The 26,866-nt window shown below is 39.2% G+C and overlaps 1 pseudogene; it reads left to right on the forward strand.

The window, feature by feature from the left end:
• The window catches only part of LOC149121436 (vomeronasal type-2 receptor 116-like), a 39,060-nt pseudogene extending 15,413 nt beyond the window's left edge, over positions 1–23,647 (forward strand).
• Positions 23,648–26,866: the final 3,219 nt, after the last annotated feature.

The following is a 26,866-nucleotide window of genomic DNA, read 5'->3' on the forward strand; positions in this document are numbered from 1 at the left end:
GCCTGTTTGGCAGAGATCATATACAGCTTTCTTGAGAAGAGGAGGACGAGGAGATGAAGAGGACAGAACAATTAGAGGAAAACTGGAAGAATGACAAAGAAGAAAATAGAAAGAATGAATACAGATCAGAAAATATATTTTTGCTTAGAAGGGCAATTTTCAACATTTCTTAACCAGAAAGCAACATAGATAATAAAAAGATAGTTGAAAAGTCAAATTTACATTTTTTTAATGTTGGAAACATATAAAATCCTGTGCCCAAAATTGAAAGATGCAACTTCCTCTCAGACACACAATGAGTGCGTATAAGCTGTCAACATGATATACACTGTTCATCACAATTAAATATGCAGGATACTTAAAATACAAGTGGCACCTGTGTTCTAACCTTGAAGTTTTGTGTCAGTGTCTCTAGAAATGATTCATGCTTTTTCTCGGCCCTCACGTCTATCTGCATGCAAGTCTGGAGGAAAGATTCAGAGAATAAGACCTATTTGGAGTTAGAACTGCTACCCATAGTAATTATTTATATGAAATTCCTTTTCAGATTTCCATAGAAAACTAGATGGCAGCCATTCAACTTCACTAGGTGCAGTGACTTTTGATCTAAAGTACTTGAAATCCCCCCAGTAAGTGATTCTGATGTCTTCTAAATGTTCTATATTTTCATGATTTGCCTTTTTTCAGGCTTTAAATTTGAGTTAGTTGCCTGATTTGGGATGGGAGCTGATGCCCAGTTTTGATAGGAAGGAGGCTTAACAGTTATAAATCCCAAGCCTTGTGCTCCACCTTTCTCCACACTTAAGATACCCTGCCTCTGCTTCTCACATAGCATTCAGGTGAGCTATTGTTCAATCCCATCACCTTGTGCAGAGTCATGTTCATGTTGATGCTGTTCAAGGAATCATTTAATGACGTGCTAATATAAATAACCATTTTTGGCCCATGATGGAACATGTGCAAAAACTCACAAGAGTGATTTGTATTTAATTCATTATGCTTCCTTTGAAAATCAGTTTCTCTCCCTTGTGGTGCATGGAATTTAGACATAACATTCCAGAGCCTGTTCTGGCATTTGCTACAAATACTGTTGACACAAATAAAATTAACTAGTGTTAATCCCAATTTAATTGTTGTGTTAGTCATCTAGAGTTTCCATATAAGAACATACCATGACTTTATCACTTAACAACAGGAAGTTAATTTTCAGAAATACTGAGGCTGGGAAGACCAGGAGCAAGATACATGAAGTTGGCGACTGTCCAAGACACATTTTCTGCCTCAAGGAAAGATATTTTTCCTTCAATATTCACACAGTCTTCACATGTCCAAGAGATGTAGCATTCTCTCTCCACAGTCTCATATTGGGAAGATAACAAAGAAAGCAGCTAGGTAAGTCATAAAGAATTGTACTTACCCCCCAAAGATCTCATCAACTATGATCATGCTACAGAGAAGTATTTCAACAAAACATTCATTCTCTAGAAGTTCTAGGATTGGAGTTGATAATCATCATGGATGGAGTCTTTTGCCTAAGGATCTCTAAGGATCCCTAGGATCCCTAAGGATCAGGTGCCCTTCATGGCCAGGGAAAACAGTGGAAGATGGCCCAAGTTCTTGGTCCTCTGCAGCTATTTGGGAGACCTGGAAGAAGTCCCTTGCTCCTGTCTTTGGATTGGTTCAGCTCCAGCTGTTGTGGCCTTTGGAGAGTGAACCATGGGATGGAAGACAATTTCTCTCTCTCTCTCTCTCTCTCTCTCTCTCTCTCTCTGACTGTCTCACTCACATTCACTCTCTCACTCTTCCTTTCAAACAAAATCTTTAAAAACAAAAACTATTGTAGCCAATTGAGCAGATGTGAGGTGATATCTTAGTGTGATTTTGAGTAGTATTCTAGGTCTACTAATGTTTAGCACCCTTGGTAAGGCCTTTGGCTCATCTATTTGTGCAGGAATGTCTGTTCAATTCCTCTACACAGTTTGGATGATATTTTTATTGTTCCTTCAATTTGTAATATGTATGTTGTAAACATGTATCTGGAACCATATATAGCCATATTGTTGCATTTTCTATCAGGTGTTTGACTCTTATAAGTTCTCCCTCCAATTACATAATTAGTGGCTCAGGCACTGCAGTTTGATCACCCCTCCCTCTCCAATACTGTTGTTTTCTCTGGCTCTTGGCTGCTGGGATTTTTGTTGTCTCCTTGAACATACAGCATGTCTGTACCTTCCACACTGATCCACAGCATTCTTGTTCCTTCCATAGAATGCCCACTGTGGATTTGTTTCTAACTCTCCCATAAGAATGTGTTTCTTCCACTTTTACTTTTATATCTCCTAGCCTAAAACAGTATGTCATTCCCATTCAGCCATCTTGGTCTCTCCCCAGTAATCAGCAGTATTATCCTAGCTTAGATGGATAATGGTAGAAACCGATTCTTGGTAGATAACCATAAATGGTGAAAGTAGCAAAGTATGTTCTGTTATATTGAGAGGATGATTTGGGGCTTTTTGGCTGAGACATAATGCAGAATGGTTTAAAAAATGCAGTGTTGTAGACTTCACATACCAGCATAGCTAATTTGGAGTTACTGAGAATTGATACAGTGAGTGTTGGCGTGCTAGCTCAACTCTGCATTGTGGATTCTCTTAGTTTCCTTTACTGCTTCTTTTCACATTAATGTTACAACGTGCTTATAGTGATTTCTACTTTTGATTTGAAGTGTATTGAGCCTGAGAAGATAATCCAGGATAGAATTCATGGGAGACAGTGTTCTCAGTGCAGACTGAGTGTAACTTCTTGTGTGTGTTCCCTATACACACAGAGACTCTGTACTTAACAACTCAAATGTGCACATTTTTATTTTTGGAAATTGTTTTGTATGAAGTTATATGTTATTGGACTTCAATAGAAATTATTAGAAGTGTCAAAGGGGCAGAGCCAAGACAGTGGAATAGTGAGGGCACGGACCGATAGTCCGGGAAAATTTAGTTTAATAAAAGTGGAGTTACAGTAGCCTCAGAAAAAGGATCAGGAAAAAAATGCAGAGGAAACTCTTCCGGATCTAGTGCCTGTGAATTGGAGGACCTACTGGGAGAACAAGGCCGCCCACTGCGTGGAAGCTGAGCCACTGTGCGAGCCGCATGGTCTGCGCACCAGTGCAGGAAGGGGAGTGGATGTCACACAGACACCAGCGGGGAGAGCAGGAATGCCCATGGCTCTGAGTCCACACATCGGTGATGGAAGGGAAGGTGAGCTCAGTAACACAAGACGTTGGCGGGGAAATGGCAGTCAGAATCTAGAGGGGAGCGGAAAAGTTCACCAGACTGACTACAGGAGAGAAGGAAAAAAGGTGGGGGGGTACTGGTACAGACAAGTTTCTCTCTAGTTTCTCTCTGCCAACCTTGCAAAGGCAAGCAAGAGACAAAGAGCAGGCCCCAATTGGGATATACATAACAATAGGGGAGAGCTAAGGAACTGAGTCACTACAATTCAGTAGCCTAGGCAACACAGTGGGAGTCCAGAGGAGAAACGGAGCCTGCACAGACTCTTTGGGTAGAAGCCAGAGATCAGAAGCTAAATACCATCAATTCTGCTCAGCTGTGTAGTGTGGTAGTACTTACCTCCTGAATACATAAATAAATAAATAAGTAAATAAATAGAGAGATTTACAATGCATAACTTGAGGGTGTCACATTTGGCACACCATTAACCCTGAAGAACTAAGCAGAGCTCTCTGGCCACACACATCTCAAGTATCCAAGCCTCCTCCAACAGCAGAAAATTAACACAGACATAGTATAAAATAAAAAAATAAAAAAAAATGCACAGTGACGAAAGAAGAATTAACTACACCAAGCAACAAACACAAAAATTGAGGGAACAAGATCAATGATGACACTATGATGCCTCCAAATAAGCAAAACACCCCAAGCCAAGATTATGAAGATGATGAGATAGAAGAAATGCAAGATACGGTTTCAAAAAATTTATGATAAGAACATTCAGAAGTTTTCAAAAGCAAATCCTTGAACTACAGAAATCCTTATTGGACAGGATTGAAAATCTCTCTCATGAAAATGAAATTTTAAGGAAGAATCAAAATGAAACACAGAAACTAGTAGAACAGAAAAGTGTGATAGTGAAGAGAAATCAAAATGAAATGAAGAGCTCAATAGATCAAATGACAAACACATTAGAGAGCCTTAAAAACAGAATGGGTGAAGCAGAAGAGAGAATATCGGACTTAGAAGATAGAGCACAGGAAAACATACAGTCAAACCAAAGAAAAGAAGAGGAAATTAGAAATCTAAAAAATATTGTTGGGAATCTACAGGATACTATTAAAAAAAAAACAACATTCGAGTTCTAGGAGTTCCTGAAGGCATGGAGAGAGAGAAAGGATTGGAAGGCCTTTTTAGTGAGATACTAGCAGAGAACTTTCCAGGTTTGGAGAAGGACAGAGACATCCTAGTACAGGAAGCTCATAGAACCCCCAATAAACATGACCAAAAGAGATCCTCACCATGACACGTTGTAATTAAACTTACCACAGTGAAACATAAAGAAAAGATCCTAAAATGTGCAAGAGAGAAACGTCAGATTACTCTCAGAGGATCTCCAATTAGACTCACAGCAGACTTCTCATCAGAAACACTACAGGCTAGGAGGGAAATGCGAGGCATAGCACAGGTGCTAAGAGAGAAAAATTGCCAGCCCAGAATATTATATCCTGCTAAGCTCTCATTTGTGAATGAAGGTGAAATAAAGACCTTTCATAGCAAACACAAATTGAAAGACTGTGCAGCCACTCATCCGGCCTTGCAAAAGATACTTAAAGATGTGCTACACTCAGAAACACAGATACACAACCATCAATATATAAGAAGGTAAAGGAAGAAAACCTACCAGTAAAAGAGCATGGGAAGCTCAAAGCATATACTAGAAAATATCTCCGGGAAAATGTCAGGGTAAAGTCACTATGTATCGATAGTCACATTAAATATTAATGGTCTTAACTCTTCAGTTAAAAGAGACGATTGGCTGATTGGCTCAAGGAACAAAACCCAACTATTTGTTGCCTACAAGAAACACATCTCTCTAACAAAGATGCATGCAGACTGAAAGTGAAAGGTTGGAAAAAGATATTCCATGCCAACAGAAACCAAAAAAAAAAGCAGGTGTAGCCATATTAATATCAGACAAAATAAACTTTAATACAAAAACTGTTAAGAGAGACAAAGAGGGAAACTATATAATGATTCAGGGTTCAATTCAACAGGAAGATGTAACTATTATAAATGTATAAGCACCTAATTACAAGGCACTGGTCTATATAAAAGATATGTTAAGGGACTTAAAGGGAGATTTAGATTCCAATTGGGGAACTTCAATACTCCACTCTCAGAAATAGATAGATCATCTGGACAGAAGATCAACAAGGAAACAGCAGATTTAATCGACACTATTGCCCAAATGGATCTAACAGATATCTACAGAACTTTCAATTCTACATCTAAAGACTTCACATTCTTCTCAGCAGTGCATGGAACCTTCTCTAGGATTGATCACATACTAGGCCATAAAGCAAGTCTCAGCAAATTTAAAAGAATTAGAATCATACCATGCAGCTTCTCAGACCACAGCGGAATGAAGCTGGAAATGAGCAACTCAGGAATTCCTAGAGCATATGCAAACACATGGAGACTGAACAACATGCTCCTGAATGAACACTGGATCATTCAAGAAATCAAAAGAGAAATCAAAAACTTTCTGGAAGTAAATGAGGATAACAGCACAACATATCAAAACTTGTGGGATACAGTGAAAGCAGTATTGAGAAGCATGTTTATAGCAATAGGTCCCTATATCAAGAAATTGGAAAGGTACCAATTAATGAGGTTTTAGGCCATCTGAAGGACCTAGAAAAACTGCAGCAAACCAAACCCAAATCTAATAGGAGAAATGAAATTATTAAAATCAAAGAAGAAATTAACATGATTGAATCCAAAAAAACATTACAAAAAATCAGCCAAGTGAGGAGCTGGTTTTTGAAAAAATAAACAAAATTGACACCCCATTGGCCCAACTAACTAAAAAAAGAAGAGAAAAAACCCAAATCAATAAAATCAGAGATGAAAAAGAAACGTAACAACAGACACCACAGAAATAAAAAGAATCATCAGAAATTACTACAAGGACTTGTATGCCAGCAAACAGGAAAATCTATCAGAAATGGATAGATTCCTGGACACATGCAACCTACCTAAATTGAACCAGGAAGACATAGAAAACCTAAACAGACACATAACTGAAACAGAAATTGAAACAGTAATAAAGGCCCTCCCAACAAAGAAAAGCCCAGGACCAGATGGATTCACTGCTGAATTCTACCAGACATTTAAAGAAGAACTAATCCCATTTCTTCTCAAACTATTCAGAACAATCAAAAAAGAGGGAGTCCTCCCAAATTCTTTCTATGAAGCCAGCATCACCTTAATCCCTAAGCAACAGAAAGATGCAGCACTGAAAGAGAATTACAGACCAATATCCCTGATGAACATAGACGCAAAAATCCTCAATAAAATTCTGGCCAATAGAATACAACAACACATCAGAGAAATCATCCACCCAGACCAGGTGGGATTTATCCCTGGTATGCAGGGATGGTTCAACATTCATAAATCAAACAATGTGATTCACCACATTAACAGACTGCAGAAGATAAACCATATGATTATCTCAATTGATGGAGAGAAAGCATTCGATAAAGTTCAACACCCTTTCATGATGAAAATTCTAAGCAAACTGGGTTTGGAAGGAACATTCCTCAATACAATCAAAGCAATCTATGAAAAACCCACAGCCAGCATCCTATTGAATGGGGAAAAGTTGGAAGCATTTCCACTGATATCTGGCACCAGACAGGGATGCCCACTCTCACCACTGCTATTTAACATCGTTCTGGAAGTTTTAGCCATCAGACAAGAAAAAGAAATCAAAGGAATACAAATTGAGAAGGAAGAAGTCAAACTATCCCTCTTTGCATACGATATGATTCCTTACTTAGAGGATCCAAAGAACTCTACTAAGAGACTATATGAACTCACAGAGGAGTTTGGCAAAGTGGCAGGATATAAAATCAATGCACAAAAATCAACAGCCTTTGTATACACAGGGAATGCCACAGCTGAGAAAGAGCTGCTAAATCAATCCCATTCACAATAGCTACAAAAACAATGAAATACCTTGGAATAAACTTAACCAAGGACGTTAAAGTTCTCTACGATGAAAATTACAAAATCTTAAAGAAAGAAATAGAAGAGGATACCAAAACATGCAAAAAGCTTCCATGCTCATGGATTGAAAGAATAAACATCAACAAAATGTCCATTCTCCCAAAAGCAATTTATATATTCAATGCAATTCCAATCAGGGTACCAAAGACATTCTTCTCAGATCTAGAAAAAATGATGCTTAAATTCATATGGAGGCACAAACGACCTCGAATAGCTAAAGCAATCTTGTACAACAAAAACAAAGCCCGAGGCATCACAATACCAGATTTCAGGACATACTACAGGGCAGTTGTAATCAAAACAGCATGGTACTGGTACAGAAACAGATGGATAGACCAATGGAACAGAATTGAAACACCAGAAATCAATCCAAACATCTACAGCCAACTTATATTTGATCAAGGATCTAAAACTAATTCCTGGAGCAAGGACAGTCTATTCAATAAATGGTGCTGGGAAAACTGGATTTCCACGTGCAGAATCATGAAGCAAGACCCCTACCTTATACCTTACACAAAAATCCACTCAACATGGATTAAAGACCTAAATCTACGTCCTGACACCATCAAGTTATTAGAGAACATTGGAGAAACCCTTCAAGATATTGGCACAGGCAAAGAGTTTCTGGAAAAGACCCGGGAGGCACAGGCAGTCAAAGCCAAAATCAACTATTGGGATTGCATCAAATTGAGAAGTTTCTGTACTTCAGAATAAACAGTCAGGAACGTGAAGAGACAACTGACAGAATGGGAAAAAATATTTACAAACTATGCCACAGATAAAGGGTTAATAACCAGAATCTACAAAGAGATCAAGAGACTCCACAAAAACAAAACAAACAACCCACTTAAGAGATGGGCCAAGGACCTCAATAGACATTTTTCAAAAGAGGAAATCCAAATGGCCAACAGGCACATGAAAAAATGTTCATGGTCACTAGCAAGCAGGGAAATGCAAATCAAAAGCACAACGAGGTTCCACCTCACCCCGGTTAGAATGGCTCACATACAGAAATCTACCAACAACAGATGCTGGCGAGGATGTGGGGAAAAAGGGACACTAACCCACTGTTGGTGGGAATGCAAACTGGTCAAGCCACTATGGAAGTCAGTCTGGAGATTCCTCAGAAACCTGAAGATAACCCTACCATTCAACCCAGCCATCCCACTCCTTGGAATTTACCCAAAGGAATTTAAATTGGCAAACAAAAAAGCAGTCTGCACCCTAACATTTATTGCAGCACAATTCACAATAGCCAAGACCTGGAACCAACCTAAATGCCCATCAACGGTAGACTGGATAAAGAAATTATGGGATATGTACTCTTTAGAATACTATACTGCAGTAAGAAACAATGAAATCCAGTCATTTGCAACAAAATGGAGGAATCTGGAACACATCATGCTGAGTGAAGTAAGCCAGTCCCAAAGGGACAAATACCATATGTTCTCCCTAATCATTGACAACTGACTGAACACCAAAAAGGAAACCTCCTGAAGTGAAATGGACACTATGGGAAATGGTGACTTGATCAGCATAGCCATGACTGTTAATGAACAACTTAATACATGATCCCTCTTAGTAGTTTTTTTGTCTGTCTACTTAATATGACTGGTTTAATTCTGTAATTAATACACAGTTATTCTTAAGTGTTGAAAATTAACTGAAATGTGATCCCTGTTAAACATAAGAGTGGGAATAAGAGAGTGAAGAGATGTACAATTTGGGACATGCTCAAGCAGACTAGCCCCAAATGGTAGAGTTAGAAACATACCAGGGGATTCCAATTCAATCCCATCAAGGTGGCATGTACCAATGCCATCTCACTAGTCCAAGTGATCAATTTCAGTTCACAACTGATCATAATGAAAGGACTAAGAGTCAAAGGGAGCACATAAACAAGTGTAGTACCTGCTAATACTAACCGATAGAATAAATAAAGGGGAGAGTGATCCAACATGGGAAGCAAGATACACAGCAGACTCACAGAATGGCAGATGTCCTAAATAGCACTCTGGCCTCAGAATCAGCCCTTAAGGCATTCAGATCTGGCTGAAAAGCCCATGAGAGTATTTCAAGCATTGAAAGCCAAGACACTCTGGCCAACAAAAAAAAATAAGACCTAAATAAAAGATCTCTGTGAGATCCCAGTGGAAAGAACAGGTCTTCAAAGAAGGAGGTACCTTTCGCTGAAGGGAGGAGAGAACCTCCACATTGACTATGACCTTGTCTAAACAAGATAAGGATCGGAGAACTCAAAAGGCTTCCATAGCCTTGGAAACTCAAGACTGGAGCATAGGGAGATTACTGAGGCCATAAACAAGAGTGTCAATTTGTAAAGTCAACACCAGGAGTCACTGTGCACTTACTCCTCATGTAGGATCTTTGTCCTTAATTGCTGTACATTGAGATTTAATGCTTTAATGAGTACTCAAACAGTATATTTCGCTTTGTGTTTCTATGTGGGTACAAACTGTTGAACTCTTTACTTAATGTATACTAAACTCTTCTTCTGTAAAAAAAAGAAATTATCAATTCCCAACTTGACTCTCATTGGAATTAAACATGACAATAGGTCTGATCTGATTTCATCATCATTTATCTATTACTTTTCACTTTATGTTTCTGTGTGGGAGCAAACTGTTGAAATCTTTACTTAATGTATGCTAAACTGATCTTCTGTAGATAAAGAGAATCGAAAATGAATCTTGATGTGAATGGATGCGGAGAGGGAGTGGGAAAGGGGAGGATTGGAGGTGGGAGGGACGTTATGGGGGGGGAGCCATTTTAATCCATAAGCTGTACTTTGGAAATTTATATCCATTTAATAAAAGTTAAAAAAGTGTCAAATAGAAAAAATATTATCAACTTTTATGATGTTGTTGCTAAAGTTCAATTTATACAGAAATGTATGATCTCAGATTCCATATATGTTTATGCAGTTAGAATATATATTTCCCTAAAATAAGTCTAAAGTTCTAGAATGGAAGCATTGATTACAAGCTATAAAAATATCAAATATCAAATTTAGCATTAAGAATGTAGAAGATAAAAATGTTAAATGTGAAAGAAACTCTTAAGCAAAAATTATTGAATATATCTGGGTGATAATTTTTTAAAATTCATGTACAACTATTTCATAACACAGATTTGCCACAGATTTTGTGAATCCTACTCGTTCCATGGAGTTCATCCTCTCCATTCCCAATTTTTTTTTAGTTAATCATGTGCATTCACATTGACTCTACTTTTAGTTTCTACACATTAGAGAAAACAGTGGATACTTGCTCTCTGATTTAGATTGACTTTTCTTGTTTATCTGAATAGAAACAAGTTTCATCATTTGACTGGTAATAAACTTAACTCATGAAGACATTATATTTTCATTTTTAGGGAAGTCACTGAATTCTGTTGTGTATTTTGTCCCCACACTGCATCTCACTTTGCATGAGCACCTAATCAAAATCTCACTAATGACATCAGAGCCGTGGCTAGGCCATAGAAAATGTGTTTTGCTTAAAATATTTAGGGACCACATTTACAGTAATTTGAGTTTAGAAAACTTTTGAGTGGAAAAATAGAGTTCTCATATATATGCCCTCTGTACCCCACTTACTAGATTTCTCCATTGGCAATACCTCACACAGGTATGCAAGCTTAAATTATTAGTCCTTATTGATCCTCATTATTGACTATAGGACATGGCATCCATTGTGTTCACTCTTGTATTGTGCAGAATGAAGATTGGGCTATGGTTTAATGGTACATAGCTGACCTGATGGTGTCCTACATAATAATCCTGAAAGTCACTTGCATTCAAGAAGTACAGGTGTCTGCCCATGGTGTTTGTGGTGGTGGGAATAAAGAGGTGACATTCAGCTGGTATTGTCTGCTTTAGAGTAAAAGTGAGCAGTACTCAAATAGTCCCAGGTTCTCATGAGAGTATCAACCAAGGTTGTAGGCATGCAAACAGATCATCATGGGATTCCATGGTTAACAACAACATGGAAGGGTTTTATGCTTTACAACTAAAGATGAAGTGATTAGACATGCAGAATGAAAATATCTGAATTCAGGGTGATTACTGGTTCCACACTGATTGAAAACCACATGTCCTAGTGGGTATCTCTGTAAACAGGATTGGTTTGGGGTCTATGTGCTAACAAAGCGATGTGTGGCTGCCCAGAACACTGGCTGAGGGAGGCTGCCCTGTTGCACTTTGGGACATTGTATTGTGTGATACTGGAATTTTCTTGTCTGAATCCTTACAGAAAGCCTTGACTGATGCCTCCCTTTATGCCCTCTGATGCAATCCCAGTACATAATTGGAAAAAGTTCATGGAGAGGTTTATTGACAAACCCTTGCAACAAATGTAACTATCAGGGGTTTCTTCCTTGAATCTTTGTCTCCATGGACTTGGAGGAAAGCCTGGCACCTGGGGCAAGGAGGATGATTCACAAACATGTTTTTCTTCTTGTGTTTTTCACCAGGACAGAAGACCTGAACTGCAGAGCCTCAGGGCAGGAAAAGTATCAGATTCCCCCATGGATGAGTGGACATCTGTTGGAAAGAGGTCAGATGGAGCAGTATTAAAGTGGCTAGTTTCAAGCAATCACACACACACACATGCGCACGCTCTATGTATGCACCTGCATGACCCTGCATGTTCACTGCTGTTGTGTCCTAGGGTTTTACACATTTGAAGATGTGTCCTTTGATTTTTCTGTTGCTCTTTCTGCAGCTGTTTCCCCTTGTGACTTGTCAGGTTGGTCCCGACTGCTATTCCCAGATGGAACAGAGTTTTTACAAGGATGGAGATATTGAGATTGCTGCTTTTTTGCACATTTACACATATGAGGTTCCCAGAACCATGATGAGGTTCAGCAAATATTGAAGATTCAGATGGTAAGTTGTCCTTGCCATAATCATTTTCCATTAATTCACATAGTACCTACTTGTTATTAGGTCTGCAATTCTATAGGCAAATATGTTCTGTATCCCTGCCATGTCCATCTTCTGTCCCTCCTAAAAACTGCTGGTAATTGATTCGGGGCATGAGGAAGACATTTCCTTCTGCCTGGCACCGTGGATGGTTCAGGGAAATAGTGTCTCATGAGAGGAGGAACCAGAGTCCGGATGGTATCTTCCTGTCCTTCCCTGTCCAAGTTCATCAGCTCAGGGGCCTATTGTGCCTCAGTAGCAGATTCTTACAGAACCCATGCACTGAAATGAACAAATCTGAGTTACATGAGCTCTTCCACATGTGCTCACACTCTTTTCTGCTACATACTAGATTTGGGGCCATGAGAACACTTCACTTCTTCTACAGTTGTAAAGGAGAAAAGATTCAAAAAGGTTTTTCTATATAAAAGTAATCTCAGGGCAACACCTTTGCACAAATATAGTAATTATATTTTACTGATGAATATACCCATAAGAATTTCAATGTTTTTAATCTACTACATTTGCAATTTTTCCCTGATTCTGCCTTTTCTGGGCAAAATAGATTTCTTAAGGGGGATTATTCTTTTTCTGCCCCTCTTAAAGGTACTTTATTTGTAGCTAAATGTAAGTGTTTCATTTTATATATACAGTATATATAAATTTCATGCCTACAGAATATAGTATCATGTAGGACAGTGGGACTGTTTTCTTCAAACCTGTTTATGAAGGTGTCAATTTTCTAATTGGTTTCTACTGTAAGGCTACAGGAAGTAGGCTGCAGCTGCATAGAACTTTGAGAGAAGGTAGGTAGTAGGACATAGATCATTTCAGTATCATTAAAGCCAATGGATTTGAGAAGTATAGTTGGTGCCACCAAGGAGATGCAACTGATGAAGTATTTTAGGCATTTGTCCAAAGATCTCTGCAGAAAAAAATCTAATGCATACTAACTTGGCATAACAATAGTATTCACTTCACATTGATTTTTATAAATTCACATTCTTTGATATGTGCACATGGTATCCCACTTATGAAATATATATTTATTACTACTAGTAGTATTCCCCCTGGTTATGCATGCAGCACATCATTAAGTGTACCCTTAATGATGGAGACCAGGAAATAGTGACTTTCCAGTAGTAGGAAAAGAGGCTATGAATAGAGCCCAAGTTCCTCCAAGATGTATGCCATACAAACTGGAGATCATAATCAAATCTTAATAAACCCAGGGAAAATATCTGTGTTGATGATACTTGGAAAAACAAGAAATACTGAACTGTTAATACATTTAGGCACTATAAACTCCAATGCTAGATTCACCAACTTTAGAACATACAACAGTTACTGAAAAACTGTTTTTAGAGATAAAGAACACAGCATAAAAGAGATAAACTCTTACAAATTCCAGTGTGTCCAAGAGCCGTCTAGACATTTTGGTACAAGGCAGCAGCTGGAGAAAGAAATGAGAGGATGCAGAATAATGGAAGTGTCATAGTAATGAGGAGAGAAACAGATATATGAAATACAAAACTGAATTTTATTTGATTCACAGCAATGATTTTCAAATTTCCTCATTCTACAGAGTATGAATGACATATTTGGATAACAAATATGTATAGAAACTATATATACATAAAACACTATATATATATAGCAACTGTATGCATGGTATACCTATGTATAAATATATAGAAAGAATATGTATATAATATGAATACATATATACATATTATGTTGCAGCAAGAACCAAGAACTGAAAAACTGTCACTTCCTCTGGAGCACACAGTGACCCTTAGCAAGCAGTGTACATGACATAGTCTATTCATGAGGAATCAACACACAGGACATCAGAAATAAATTCAAGGGGCTCCTCATTTACATTCTTTGTGAAATGTCAGATCCTAAAAAGTAGAAATGCATCATTTTCTTTGCATGGAAGGCTATTTATATTCAAAATTGTAGGAAAACTTGAGTGAAGAAGGCCTGTTTGGAGTAAATACTGATACCACTCATAATGATTTACTTTAACATATGTTTAGTGTTCTAAATGCATGACTGGCTTAATTGTAAAGCATCATAGCCCAGTGATTCATGTTCACCCAGGGAGTGTTTCCAGCTTCTCTAAAGTGCTCCTCACTTTTCACTATTTCCCTTATTTGAAGCTCTGAACCCGATTTTTATTTTCATGGCTTGTGATGGAGGTTGATGGATAAGTTTAATGGGGAAGAGATTTTTCAGGATCAATTACAGACTCCCATTTTCAGTGCCATGACATCATCCCTCTTCTAGATTACATAGCCTTCAAGTGAGTTATTCTCTTCCCATTACAACCTGCAGCCTTATGATTGTATGACTGCTATTTCAAGAAGCACTTAATGATGTGATAAGATGAAGAATCATTTTAGTTCATGAATGTAGGAAACATTTAGAGGCAGTGCTAAAGATGATGTGACTTTCTTTCTCATGCTTTCTTTGACAAGTGGAGTGTACTCCTAGGTGTGCATGAACTTTAGAGAGGGCATTCCAGAGCCTGTTGTAGTATTTACTTTAGATATCAAATACAAACACTTAGAAGAGGTAGCTGTTGCCAGAGATGATTTAAATTGATGAGGTTTGCATCCAAAAATAAGATCATGCTCTTTGGCTGCATGGACAACCATGGGATAACATACCCAAGACATTATAATGTAAAAGCAGATCTTATTTTTCAGAATCATTTAGGCTTGGAAACCAGTAAAAGTTGGTAGCAGCTTTGGTTCTGGTGAGGACATGTGTCCTACAAATACAAGAGTTCACACTCTGTACTCAGCAAATCTACACATACAGATTAGAACATATGAATTTTTGGACATGAACAATCCATCTGTCACAGTAATCACAGAATTGAAGATAATCTGGATTGGAGGCTTTTCCCTTAAAGATCCTTGTGCCTTTCATGCAGTTTCAGTCCAAAAACTACCAGTATGCTCTGGCCTTGGTATTCGCTATTGAGGAGATCAACAAAAACCCCCATCTTTTACCCAACATGACCTTGGGATTTGGTCTCCATAATGTCATGTACAGTCATATAACTGCGATGGAGAACCCCTTCATCTGGCTTGCGGGACTGGAAAAGCACATTCCTAATTACACATGTAGGAAACAGAGCAAGTCTGTTGCTGTAATATCAGAAAGCAGCACTGCTGTCCAAATGGGGACACTGCTGGAACTCTACAAAATTCCACAGGTGAGTGTGTAGTGAAAAAGGGGGATAAAGTACATCACCTTAGGTGCCTTACTTAGAACCAAAAATTAAAGTGACAGAGACCTTATACATTTGACACAGTATGTGATCTAAAGAGAATGCGCACAGAGATTTTGTGGATTAGCTACATTTCTTCTGAAGCAGCGGTGTGGGTGAGTGAAAAGGAGAAATGTTTTTCTCAACCTGTGAGTCTAATGATTCATGAACTAGGAAGATCTCATGTAGTGGGAGATGAGAAAAATGAAATATTCTAAAATCTGACATTTCCATTATCTGCTTAAATTTTTTCAGGAATAATATTTTACACTATGACAATAACCTTACACAGATTTCTTTCCTTTTCCCTTAGCTGACTCTTGGGCCTTTTGAACCTCTTCTGAGTGACAGTGGTCAGTTTCCTTCCCTCTATCAGATGGCCCCCAAAGACACTTCTCTGGCCCGTGGCATGGTCTTCTTGATGCTCCACTTTGGGTGGACCTGGGTGGGTTTGGCCATCTCAGACCTCCCAAAAGGTATTAAGTTTATGACTGATTTGAAAGTAGAGTTGCAGAAGAATGGCATCTGTGTAGACTTTGTGGAATTGATCCCAGCCACTGTAGAGTCACTTTCTTCATTCCAAAGTATGTTTCATATACAGATCCTAAAATCATCAGCAAATGTGGTGATTCTTTTCTGTGTCACTGAGTCACTCATAGGCACCAGCTTTCATTCATGGAGGGAGTTAATGATGTGGAAAGTCTGGGTCACCACTTCACAATGGGATTTTGCCAGTTCTGAGGGACCTTTCCTGTTCCACTCATTCCATGGGACCCTCATTTTTTCAAACCACCATAGTGAGATCTCTGGTTTCAAAAACTTTCTTCGGACAGCTAACCCTTCCAAGTACCCAGAAGACTCTTACCTCTCCAAATTCTGGTCGCTGGCTTTTAATTGCTCAGTTACTGGGACATCCTGTAAAACTTTGCAGAACTGTCCACTGAATGCTTCCTTGGAATCATTGCCTCCGCATCATTTTGATATGACCATGAGTGATGGGAGTTACAACATATACAATGCTGTGTATGCTGTGGCCCACAGTGTACATGAGATGCTTCTACAAGAGGTAGAAATGCAGCCAGTGAACAAAGGGGCAAAGGTGGCATTTTCTCCCTGGCAGGTAACTTGGTTTCCATTGTTGACATGTACTCCTGAAGTGATCCCCTTAAGAGCTTCTGCAGGTGTTCAATCCAAGTAGCTTGGGAACCTTTCTCCAAAACACAAGATAAAAATTGAGCCTCTGCCTGTAATTTGTCATTAGCAAAAGGGCTCCAATGAAAAGTGGGAAGGTAATTTGGATAAGCATCAATGCTGTGACTTAAAAATACTCTCCAATTTTGTGAATTTAATTTTGACATGTGAAATACCTAGACTGTGTTATTCCATTTTCAACTTCAGCAGTACAGTAATTATTTTCAGGTTCAAATGTCACTGAGGATGTTCATCTACAATGAACATAAGGAATCTCATATAATTTGCACAGTTCTTTATTCTAGTAACTTTATTACAGGTAGTTCTCCTAGGTACACTGAGAAAATGAGTGTTGACAGCTTGGAATGTACTATTGGAAATGGTCTGAATCTGGCCAGCGCTGCAGCTCAGTAGGCTAATCTTCCACCTTGTGGTGCCGGCACACCAGGTTCTAGTCCTGGTCGGGGCACCGGATTCTGTCCCGGTTGCCCTTCTTCCAAGCCAGCTTTCTGCTGTGGCCAGTGAGTGCAGTAGAGGATGGCCCAAGTGCTTGGGCCCTGCACCCCATGGGAGACCAGGACAAGTACCTGGCTCCTACCTTCAGATCAGTGCAGTGCACCAGCAGCAGCGTGCCAGCCACGGCGGCCATTGGATGGTGAACCAACAGGAAAGGAAGACCTTTCTCTCTGTCTCTCTCTCTCTCACTGTCCACTCTGCCTGTCAAAAAAAAAAAGTAAATGGTCTGAAACTCACAGCTAGATATTTTTGATTCCCCTTGTTTTTGTAGAAAAATGAGTGAAATCATACTTACCTTGATGTAGTTCTCATCAGGTTTTTTGGTTTTTTTTTGTTTTTGTTTTTTTTTTTTTTACTTCAATTCATTGGGTGGTCCTAAACAGGTTCTATTGTTTATTTGTGATTACAGACAAAGAGAGGTTTTCTCTAACCTGGGTTTCATGTGTTATTACTTGGGCAGTCTTCATGAGAATATGATGCATTTTTTCAGTTGCACCCATTTCTGAAGAATATCCAATTTACCAATCCAGCTGGTGACCTAGTAAATTTGAATCAGAAGAGAAATTTGGAAGCTGAATATGACATTCTCAACTTTTGGAATTTTCCATATGGTTTTGGACGTAAGGTTAAAGTAGGACGGTTTTCCCCATATGTTTCACAGAGTGAACAGTTGTCTCTCTCTGAGAATTTGATAGAGTGGGCCACAGGAATTACAGAGGTAAGTAGGGCTGATCATAAGTTTCACATGACACATTGTTACCCCCCAACTGCTAAGGGAGTATGTGCAGTATGGCTTATTAGAAAGACACTTAGAGACATTAAATCACTCCACTTCCAATCCAAATACTTTCTTATGTTTTTAGTGTCTGAGGATGGACAGTACACACATTTGTTCGTGCAAGTCTTTTGAATCTATTTAAGAAAATCAAATAGAATGTTGTCATTGTGTCAGAAACAGATGTTTACAGTTTCAGTGAACAGGTTTGCACGACTTGAAAACCCTCTACTTGGAACTTATGTAATAGTCTGAATTACGACCAACACTCATCTGATTTTCGCTCAGACTCCACACTCAGTATGCAGTTTGAGTTGCAGCCCTGGATTCAGGAAAACCCCTCTGGAGGTAAAGCCTGCCTGTTGTTTTGATTGCACACCTTGTCCTGGGAATGAGATTTCCAATCAGACAGGTAAGTCAGTGCCTGCCTCTTGGAGAAGTTGCCACCTGTTTCTTAAATTATCAACTTACCATGGAAAGAAAGTATGTGGAATATGCCTGCTGAGAACAGTCTTCCCCCCCTCAGGTAGCAATTAATCCTGATAATCAATAATAATCCACAAAAGGATAAAACTTTCCACAATACACTCTCTGTATTATTTATGAAAGCATAGAAAACACTGAATGTCTCTGGAATGCTGACCATGTTGGAGTTCATGGTGAAATATATGGTAAAAAATGAATAGAAACCAAGATTGGAGAATATTCACCCCATAAAACAGTGTGGCATTTCTAAGATTTATTGCATGAATCAGAACTATGCTATCACATGCATCATAAAAATTTTCCAGTTTTTGCTTCTGTTGTATGAGTAGTTATTTGTACCATATATTTAGTATCATTCTAATTTTTTGAAACCTATTGTTGATAATGAAAGGTTCTGGCAACAGAGTACGGTCTATGGGAGTAGTGTGGTGTATGTGCTAATTCAGTATAGGAAAACTCATATCTGAGTTCCTTGTGCATGTATAGGTAAAAATGCTTTCACGAAATTCAAGTGCACCATGCTTGGAGTAAGAAAGCACAACTCTAAACAAACTGTGTGTTATATGAAAAACTATCTTAGAAATCATAGAGTATATCATCCTGAGGATAATACTCATCAAATATCATAAATGGGGCTAATCTTAGCCTTTGACAAAAGTCATTGCTGCTCAAAATATAAATCTTCAAGAACCTTCTTATGCTTACATATGTACACACATTTATAAAATTCATATCAAAAGAACTCAAGCTGACATACACGGTAATAAGTATGCATAGTGGACCTGGCACTGTGGCACAGAGGGTTTAAGCCCTGGCCTGAAGCACCAGCACCCCATATGGGCGCCGGTTCTAGTCCCAGCTGCTCCTCTTCTGATCCAGTTCTCTGCTGTGGCCTGGGATAGCAGTAGAAGATGGCCCAAGTCCTTGGGCCAATGCACACACATGAGAGACTCTGAAGCTGTCTTCAGATCAGCACAGCTCTGGCTGCTGCAGCCATCTGGGGAGTGAACCAGTAGATGGAACCTCACTCTGTCTCTACCTCCCTCTGTAACTCTGTCTTTAAAAAAATAAGTATGCATACCAAGGTAGGTCAATGACTGCAAGTTCAGCAGAAGCCCTTAAAGGTAAAATGGGGACATTATAAGGAAATTGAAGTAAGTAAAAATTGGAAGAATTTAAAGTTGGTGATCATAAACAAGATTTATGAACCTCAGCAAGATGGAACAGTGTGAACAGTAAGATTACTCTTTTTGTGTGTGTGTGTGTGTGTGTATACACAGAGAGTGCTGAAGGGGTCTATTTAGATGTAAAAATACTAATATTAGAGCTTATTAATCATTTAATTCTGATACATTGAAAAATATAGAATAAATTCAGATATTCTCAGATAGAAATATTATGAAATATGTTGAGCAATATTTGAAAAATCCAAATATCCTCACATTTATTAAAATAATTCCCAATACTTGAGTTATGATAAACAATTTTCAGATGAACTCCTTTCTCAACTCCTATGGAGAACAGGAAAAATGGAAAAATTCTGTTTCTTCTATGGGAACATCTCAAGTTGATGGATCAAATACTGCCAGATATTTCAGCAAAATGAAATTGTAAGACACTGTTGTTGAAATAAATTCATACATTTGAAATCTCAAACAATTTAAAACTAACAGTATTTTTTAATAGGCTACATCATGCCCAAAGAGTTTCATAAAATCTAATTCAGTTTATAGTACATGAAAATTGTAATATTAATTAGCATAACTGAAGAAAAATAGTTAATAAAATCTAAGTGATCTATGACTTGTAAACAAAGAACAAAACCACTCAAACATGACAAAAAGAAGGATTAGCTTTCAATCCTAAAGAGTATTTTAGAATGCTACAAAACATGGAAATTACGGCTGAAGATTGGATACAAAGTTGATGAAAGAATGCAACTTCTACAGAAAATTACCCAGGAGGTTCGTCTCCATGCATATTTTCAAAAAAGAATGACATTCAACATACTGAAAAGTAAGATATAAAAGTGCATCATTTAAAGTGATATTGGGATGGTGTATTGAAATCAGTGAATTGATAATTGAATTAAGCAGTGCTGGTATACAAAATTGTACAAAGCAGTTACTTTTCCTTACCAATTCTGGAAACCAAAGCTACAAAGGATGGCACTTGTAATGTCTCAAAAGTATGAAATATACAAAGGTAAGACTAACTAAATATTGGAAGAAATCTGCAAGTTGAGACATCAGTCATCAATGGAGCAATATTTTGAAAATAGGAGGGTACAGATAGAGCTGGAGAGAAAATTCATGTTCAAGGATAAAAAGACAGGAAAGTGGAAATATGGAGTAAGTTTCAAGCTGGTCTACAGACTGACTCTGATTACAGGCAGCATCCTAGTGTGTTCTTTGATGAAAACATTCAAGGGTGAAAGCTAATCCAGCTGGTATCAAGAGTACAGCTGTTCTGTGTTTCTCTAGAACCTGACCATTTGCCTTCTAATGGTGGTTTGTCAATCAGTGCTTTCCCCAATCATGACATAATCCAGATTCTACCTTAAAGAGATATGTTTTAGTGAGATCGCTAGGTGATTTCTGTGCAACCAAAATTCATAAAGCATATCTCCCAGTCCATGACATTAATAGTGGGAACCTGGGGCCAGTGCTGTGGTATAGTAGGTTAAGCCCCTGGCTGGGATTCTAGCATCCCAGTTGGTCAACAGTTCCAGTCCCAGCTGCTTCACTTCCAATGCACCTCTCTCCTGATGCTTGGGAAAGCAGCTGAAGATGGCCCAAGTTTCGGAGCTCACACCAATACAGGAAGCCCAGAAGAAGCTCCCAGTTACTGGCTTCAAAACAGATGAGGTCCAGCTATTAATGTCTTTTGGGGTGTGAATCACTGGGGGAAGATCATTCCCCTCCTCTTTTTACCTCTTTCCCTTTCTCCCTGTCTCTTTCTCCCTGTCCTCCTCTCCTTCTTTCCCTCTCTCTCCATTCTGCTTCTCCTCCTCCTTCTGAAACTCTGAATTTCATGTAAATTATTAATAAATGAATACTCTCTAAAACAAAGACTGCAACCATTGGGTGGTTGAATAGGCCATGAGAGCACAGAGGGAATAGCACCATTAAAAGAAGGGCTCATTTCAGGCATGGAAAGCCATGACTCTGCAGTAAAAAATAGACTACATGGAGGATCTCTGTGAGACCTCTGTTGAAAGAAAAGGTCATCAAAAAGGGATGTACTCTTGTCTGAAGAGAGGAGAGAGCAACCACTTTGCGTATGGCCCTGTCCAAATACCGATGGAGTCTCTGGTCACAAAAGGCTCCCATAGCCTTGGCAGATCATGGCAAGAGCCTCAGGTGATCACTGACATCATACATACATAAACATGTTAATCATTAAAGTAACAATGGAGGTCACTGTGTACTTAGTCCCCATGTAGGACCTCTGTCCCTAATGAGTTGTACTATGAGAATCGACTGCAAATTTTGTTCCTAAACTGTGCTGTATATGTGGTCTGTGTGTGTGGATACCAACTGTTGAAATCTATGCTTAACATGGAGTTGGTCCTCTGTATTTGAAATCAAACTAAAAATGAACCATAATGAAGAAGTAGATGGTAGAGGAAGAGGAAGAAGGAGGTGTGATGGGAGTGGGAGGGGGAGGGTGGGTATAGGGAAAAGAACTCCTATATTCCTAAAGGTGAATGTATGAAAAATGCAATCATTAAATAAAAACTTAAAAATCAAAGGCTGCTGCTTGCTCTTGTTCAAAGTGAGCATGCAGCAAAATGTGCCCTGTATAAGGGCAGAGTAGCCCTCACCACACATGGAACCCTCTGGCATCTTGATCATCAGTTCCCTATCTGAAGAAACAATGAAGAAGAAATTTGTGGTGTTAAAATAACAGAGGTTAAGGTATGTTTTTAAAGCACCATGAATAGTTTCAGAGAGTAGCCCTTAGGGCTTTGTTAGGAGAAAAAGAGAATGTACTCATCATTATGTAAGGTACTTAGGAAGATGAACTATTAACACTGGCTAACATGAGGAAGATGGACATAAATAATTGCCAATAATTTTATGTCATTTTATATGCTGTCTTTTACATCAAATAAGGACTATTTGCCTAAACTAGCTACATTGGTTATTCTAGAAGGTACTTGTGAATCAAGAATAACTGAACTTGGGATAATGTTTATTACATTTCTCACCAGATATGGACCAATGTGTGAACTGTCCAGATCTTCAGTATGACAACACAGAGCGAGACCAGTGCTTCCACAAAAAAAAGTGACCTTTCTGTCTTTTGAAGATCCCCTGGGGATGACCCTGGTCTGCACAGCTCTGTGCTATTCTATCCTCACAGTTGTTTTTCTTGGTATCTTTGTGAAGCACCGAGACACTCCCATAGTCAAGGCCAACAATCGTTGTCTCAGCTACATCCTGCTCATCACCCTCATCTTTTGCTTCCTCTGCTCCTTACTGTTCATTGGTCATCCCAACACAACCACATGTGTCCTCCAGCAGACCATGTTTGGAGTGGCATTCACTGCAGCTGTTTCCACCATCCAGGCCAAAACTATCACTGTGCTTCTGGCCTTCAAGTTCACTGCCCCAGGGAGAAGGATGTGACACTGGCTGCTATCAGGGGTAACTAATTCCATTATTCCCATCTGCTCCCTGATCCAACTGGCTCTCTGTGCCATCTGGATTGGGACTTCTCCTACCTTTATTGACACAGATGCACACTCTGAGCATGGCCACATCATCCTGGTGTGCAACAAGGGCTCAGTCACTGCCTTCTACTGTGTCCTGGGCTACCTGGGGTCCTTGGCCCTGGTGAGCTTCACTGTGGCTTTCCTAGCCAGGAATCTGCCTGACACCTTCAATGAAGCCAAATTCCTGACGTTCAGCATGCTGGTGTTTTGCAGTGTCTGGGTGACCTTCCTGCCTGTCTACCACAGCACCAAGGGGAAGGTCATGGTGGCTGTGGAGGTCTTCTCCATCTTGTGCTCCAGTGCGGGGCTCCTGGGCAGCATCTTTGTTCCCAAGTGCTACATTATTCTCTTCAGACCTGAGAAGAATGCTTTGAAAGGATTAAGGGATAGAATAGTTTCCAAGGAAACAGATGTTCTGAAGAATAGCTCTTAAATCTCTCGCAGTTTTCAATGGTTAGAAACTAAGATTTATAAAACCGATTTTGCATTGTGATGTTGTAAAAAAAATTACACAGTGTAACCATATTATGAATGTTTTATGTTTCTCTTAAAATGTATTTGTTCTGAAGCACCAACTCATAGAAAAGAAAGGGAGAGTAGGAAAAACTTTCCATCTGGTGATAGACGCTGAAGATATCTGCTGTGGCCCAGTGCTGGTTCTTGCCAAACCAAGATTATTTCAGTTGTCCATTTGAGTGTCAGCATCTTATGCCATCTTCTACTGCTTTTTTTTGGATCATTAACAGGGAGTAGGATTCCAAGTGGGACAGCCAGGATATGAACTGGCACCCACATGGGATGTCATAGTTACAAGTGGTGGTTATATCCACTACACACTCACACTGGTCCCAATCCTCCTCTCTTCAAAAATAATACTGTGTATAAATTTCTTAGCCTGCTTTCATGTTCACAAACATAAACTGATCTCAGATAAAGGCTCTCCTTGAAACTTTTCATTGCTTTTCATTTCTGTGTTTTCATTGTCACCTGGTGGACATGATAATATACTTATTTTAATAAAATGAGTTACACATTTGCTGTTTCCTAAGATTTATTCATTTGTTTGAAAGGGTTTACACAGAGAGAGGAGAGGCAGAGGGAGAGAAGTCTTCCATCTGTTCAGTTCACTTCCTATTAGCCGCATTGGATAGAGCTGCACTGATCTGAAGAAAGGAGCCAGGGGTTCCTGGTGCAGGGTCCCAGAGACTTGGGCCATTTTCTGCTGCTTTCCCAGGCCATAGCAGAGAGCTGGATGAGAAATGGAGCACCAGTTCTCAAACTGGCCCCCATATGGAATGGCGTGGCTTCAGGCCAGGGCGCTAACCTGCTGTACCACAGCGCCTGCCCCTGTTTGCTGCTTTTATTCATTCATTAGTGTGTTTATTCATTCATTATTCATTTACTATTAATGTCAGCTTTATAATAGAGTTGCAATATTTCAGTGTAAATATTAGACATGTTAAATCATTTTAATGTGTATAATGCATTGTCCTGAAACTCTTGTAGTACAACACATTAAGGACAGAGGTCCAGCATGAGGAGCAAGTGCACAGTGAATCCTGTTGTTGATTTAACAACTGACCTCTTAGCTATGAGGTCAGTGATCACCTGAGGCTCTTGACATGTGTTGCCAAGCCTTTTGAATTCACAAACTCCATCAGTTTTTTATTCAGGGGCATATATGAAGTGGAAGTTCTATGCTCCCTTCAGCATAAAGTACATCCTTCTTTGATGGCTTTTTCTTTCCACTGGGGTCTCACTCACAGAGATCCTTCATGCAGAACCATTTTTGCCACTATGTCTTGGCTTTCCATGCCTGAAATTCTCTCATCATGTTTTCAGTCAGGTCTCAGGGGCTGATTCTTAGGTCAGAGTGCTGTTTAGGGTGTTTGCATTCTATGAGTCTGCTGTGTGGACTGTTTCCCATGTTGGAACTTTCCCTTCTTTGTAATTCAGTCTATTGTTATTATCAGGCACTTGGTCTTATTTATGTGATCCCTTTGTCTAATGTTCCTATGTATATGATCAAGTCTATACTTAATATGATCACTTTTACACATAAGATGGGATCAGGGCCACCCAGCTAAATGGGATTTGGAGTCCATGGAACATTTTTAGCATCACCATTAGGGGTAGGTCTGTGTGAATGTGTGCTGATCTGTACAGCTCTTCCCTCTTCCATTCCCATTCTTATTTTGAACTGGAATCTATTTTCAATTGATAATACATTTATGATTAATTCTAGGTTAAGTAAGGAGTTTAGCTAATGGTATTAAGTAGAGAAGAAAAAAAGAATGAAGAACTAGATAAAGTGAAATAATAAAGTGTTCCTTGACAGTCAAGCCAAGGGCTGTTCAAGTAATTGCTTCTCATAGTGTCTATTTCACTTCTACAGGTTTCCTTTTAGGTGCTCTGTTAGTTGTCACAGATCAGGGAGAATATAGTGATATTTGTCCCTTTGGGACTGGCTTCTTTCACTAAGTATGATATTTTTCAGATTCATCCATTTAGATGTAAATGACCAAATTTCATTCTTTTAAACTGCTGATAGTTTTCCATATAGTACATATCCCATAGTTTCTTCCCTTTTTTTTGACAGGCAGAGTGGACAATGAGAGAGACAGAGAAAGGTCTTCCTTTTCCATTGGTTCACCCCCCAATGGCTGCTGCAGCCGGAGCGGTGCGGCTGACGCATGGTGCTGTTCTGAAGACAGGAACCTGGTGCTTCTCCTGGTCTCCCATGTGGTTGCAGGGCCCAAGCACTTAGGCCATCCTGCAGTGTACTCCGGGGCCAACAGCAGAGAGCTGGACTGAAGAGGAGCAACCAGGACAGAATCCAGTGCCCCAACTGGGACTAGAACCCAAGGTGTTGGCACCGCAGGCAGAGGATTAGCCTAGTGAGCTGTGGCACTGGCTCCAGGCTCCATAGTTTCTTTATCAAGTCTTCAGTTAATGGGCATTTAGGTTAATTCCATATCTTGGCTATTGTGAATTGAGCTACAGTAAACATACAGGTGCAGATGTCTCTTTTATTTGCTGACTTCATTTCCTTTGGGTACATTCCAAGGAGTGGGATGGATGGGTCCTAGTGTAGGGCTATATTCAGACTTCTGAAGTATCTCAAAACTGTTTTCCATGGTGGCTTTACCAGTTTGCATTCCCAGCAGCAGTGAATTAGGGTACCTTATTCCCCACATCCTCACTGGCATTTTTGTTTGTTGATTTCAGTATGAGAGCCATTCTAACTGGAGTGGGGTGAAACCTCATTGTGGTTTTCATTTGCATCTCCCTAATGGCTAGTGATCCTGAGCATTTTTTCTTGTGTCTGTAGGCCACTTGGATTTCGTTTTTTGAGAAATGTCTACATCCTTTGCCCACTTCTTTTTTTTATCTTTTATTTAATGAATATGAATTTCCAAAGTACGACTCATGGGTTACAATGGCTTCCCCCACATACCGTCCCTCCCACCCACAACCCTCCCCTTTCCCACTCCCTCTCCCCTTCCATTCACATCAAGATTCATTTTCGATTATCTTAATATACAGAAGATCAGCTTAGTATACATTAAGTAAGGATTTCAACAGTTTGCTCCCACACAGAAACATAAAGTGAAAAATAATAAATGATTTTTTTAAATGATGATGAAATCAG

The sequence above is a fragment of the Oryctolagus cuniculus genome, chromosome 16 (assembly GCF_051225735.1).
Source record: "Oryctolagus cuniculus isolate XC-2025 breed Fujian yellow rabbit chromosome 16, ASM5122573v1, whole genome shotgun sequence".
Taxonomy (NCBI): domain Eukaryota; kingdom Metazoa; phylum Chordata; class Mammalia; order Lagomorpha; family Leporidae; genus Oryctolagus; species Oryctolagus cuniculus.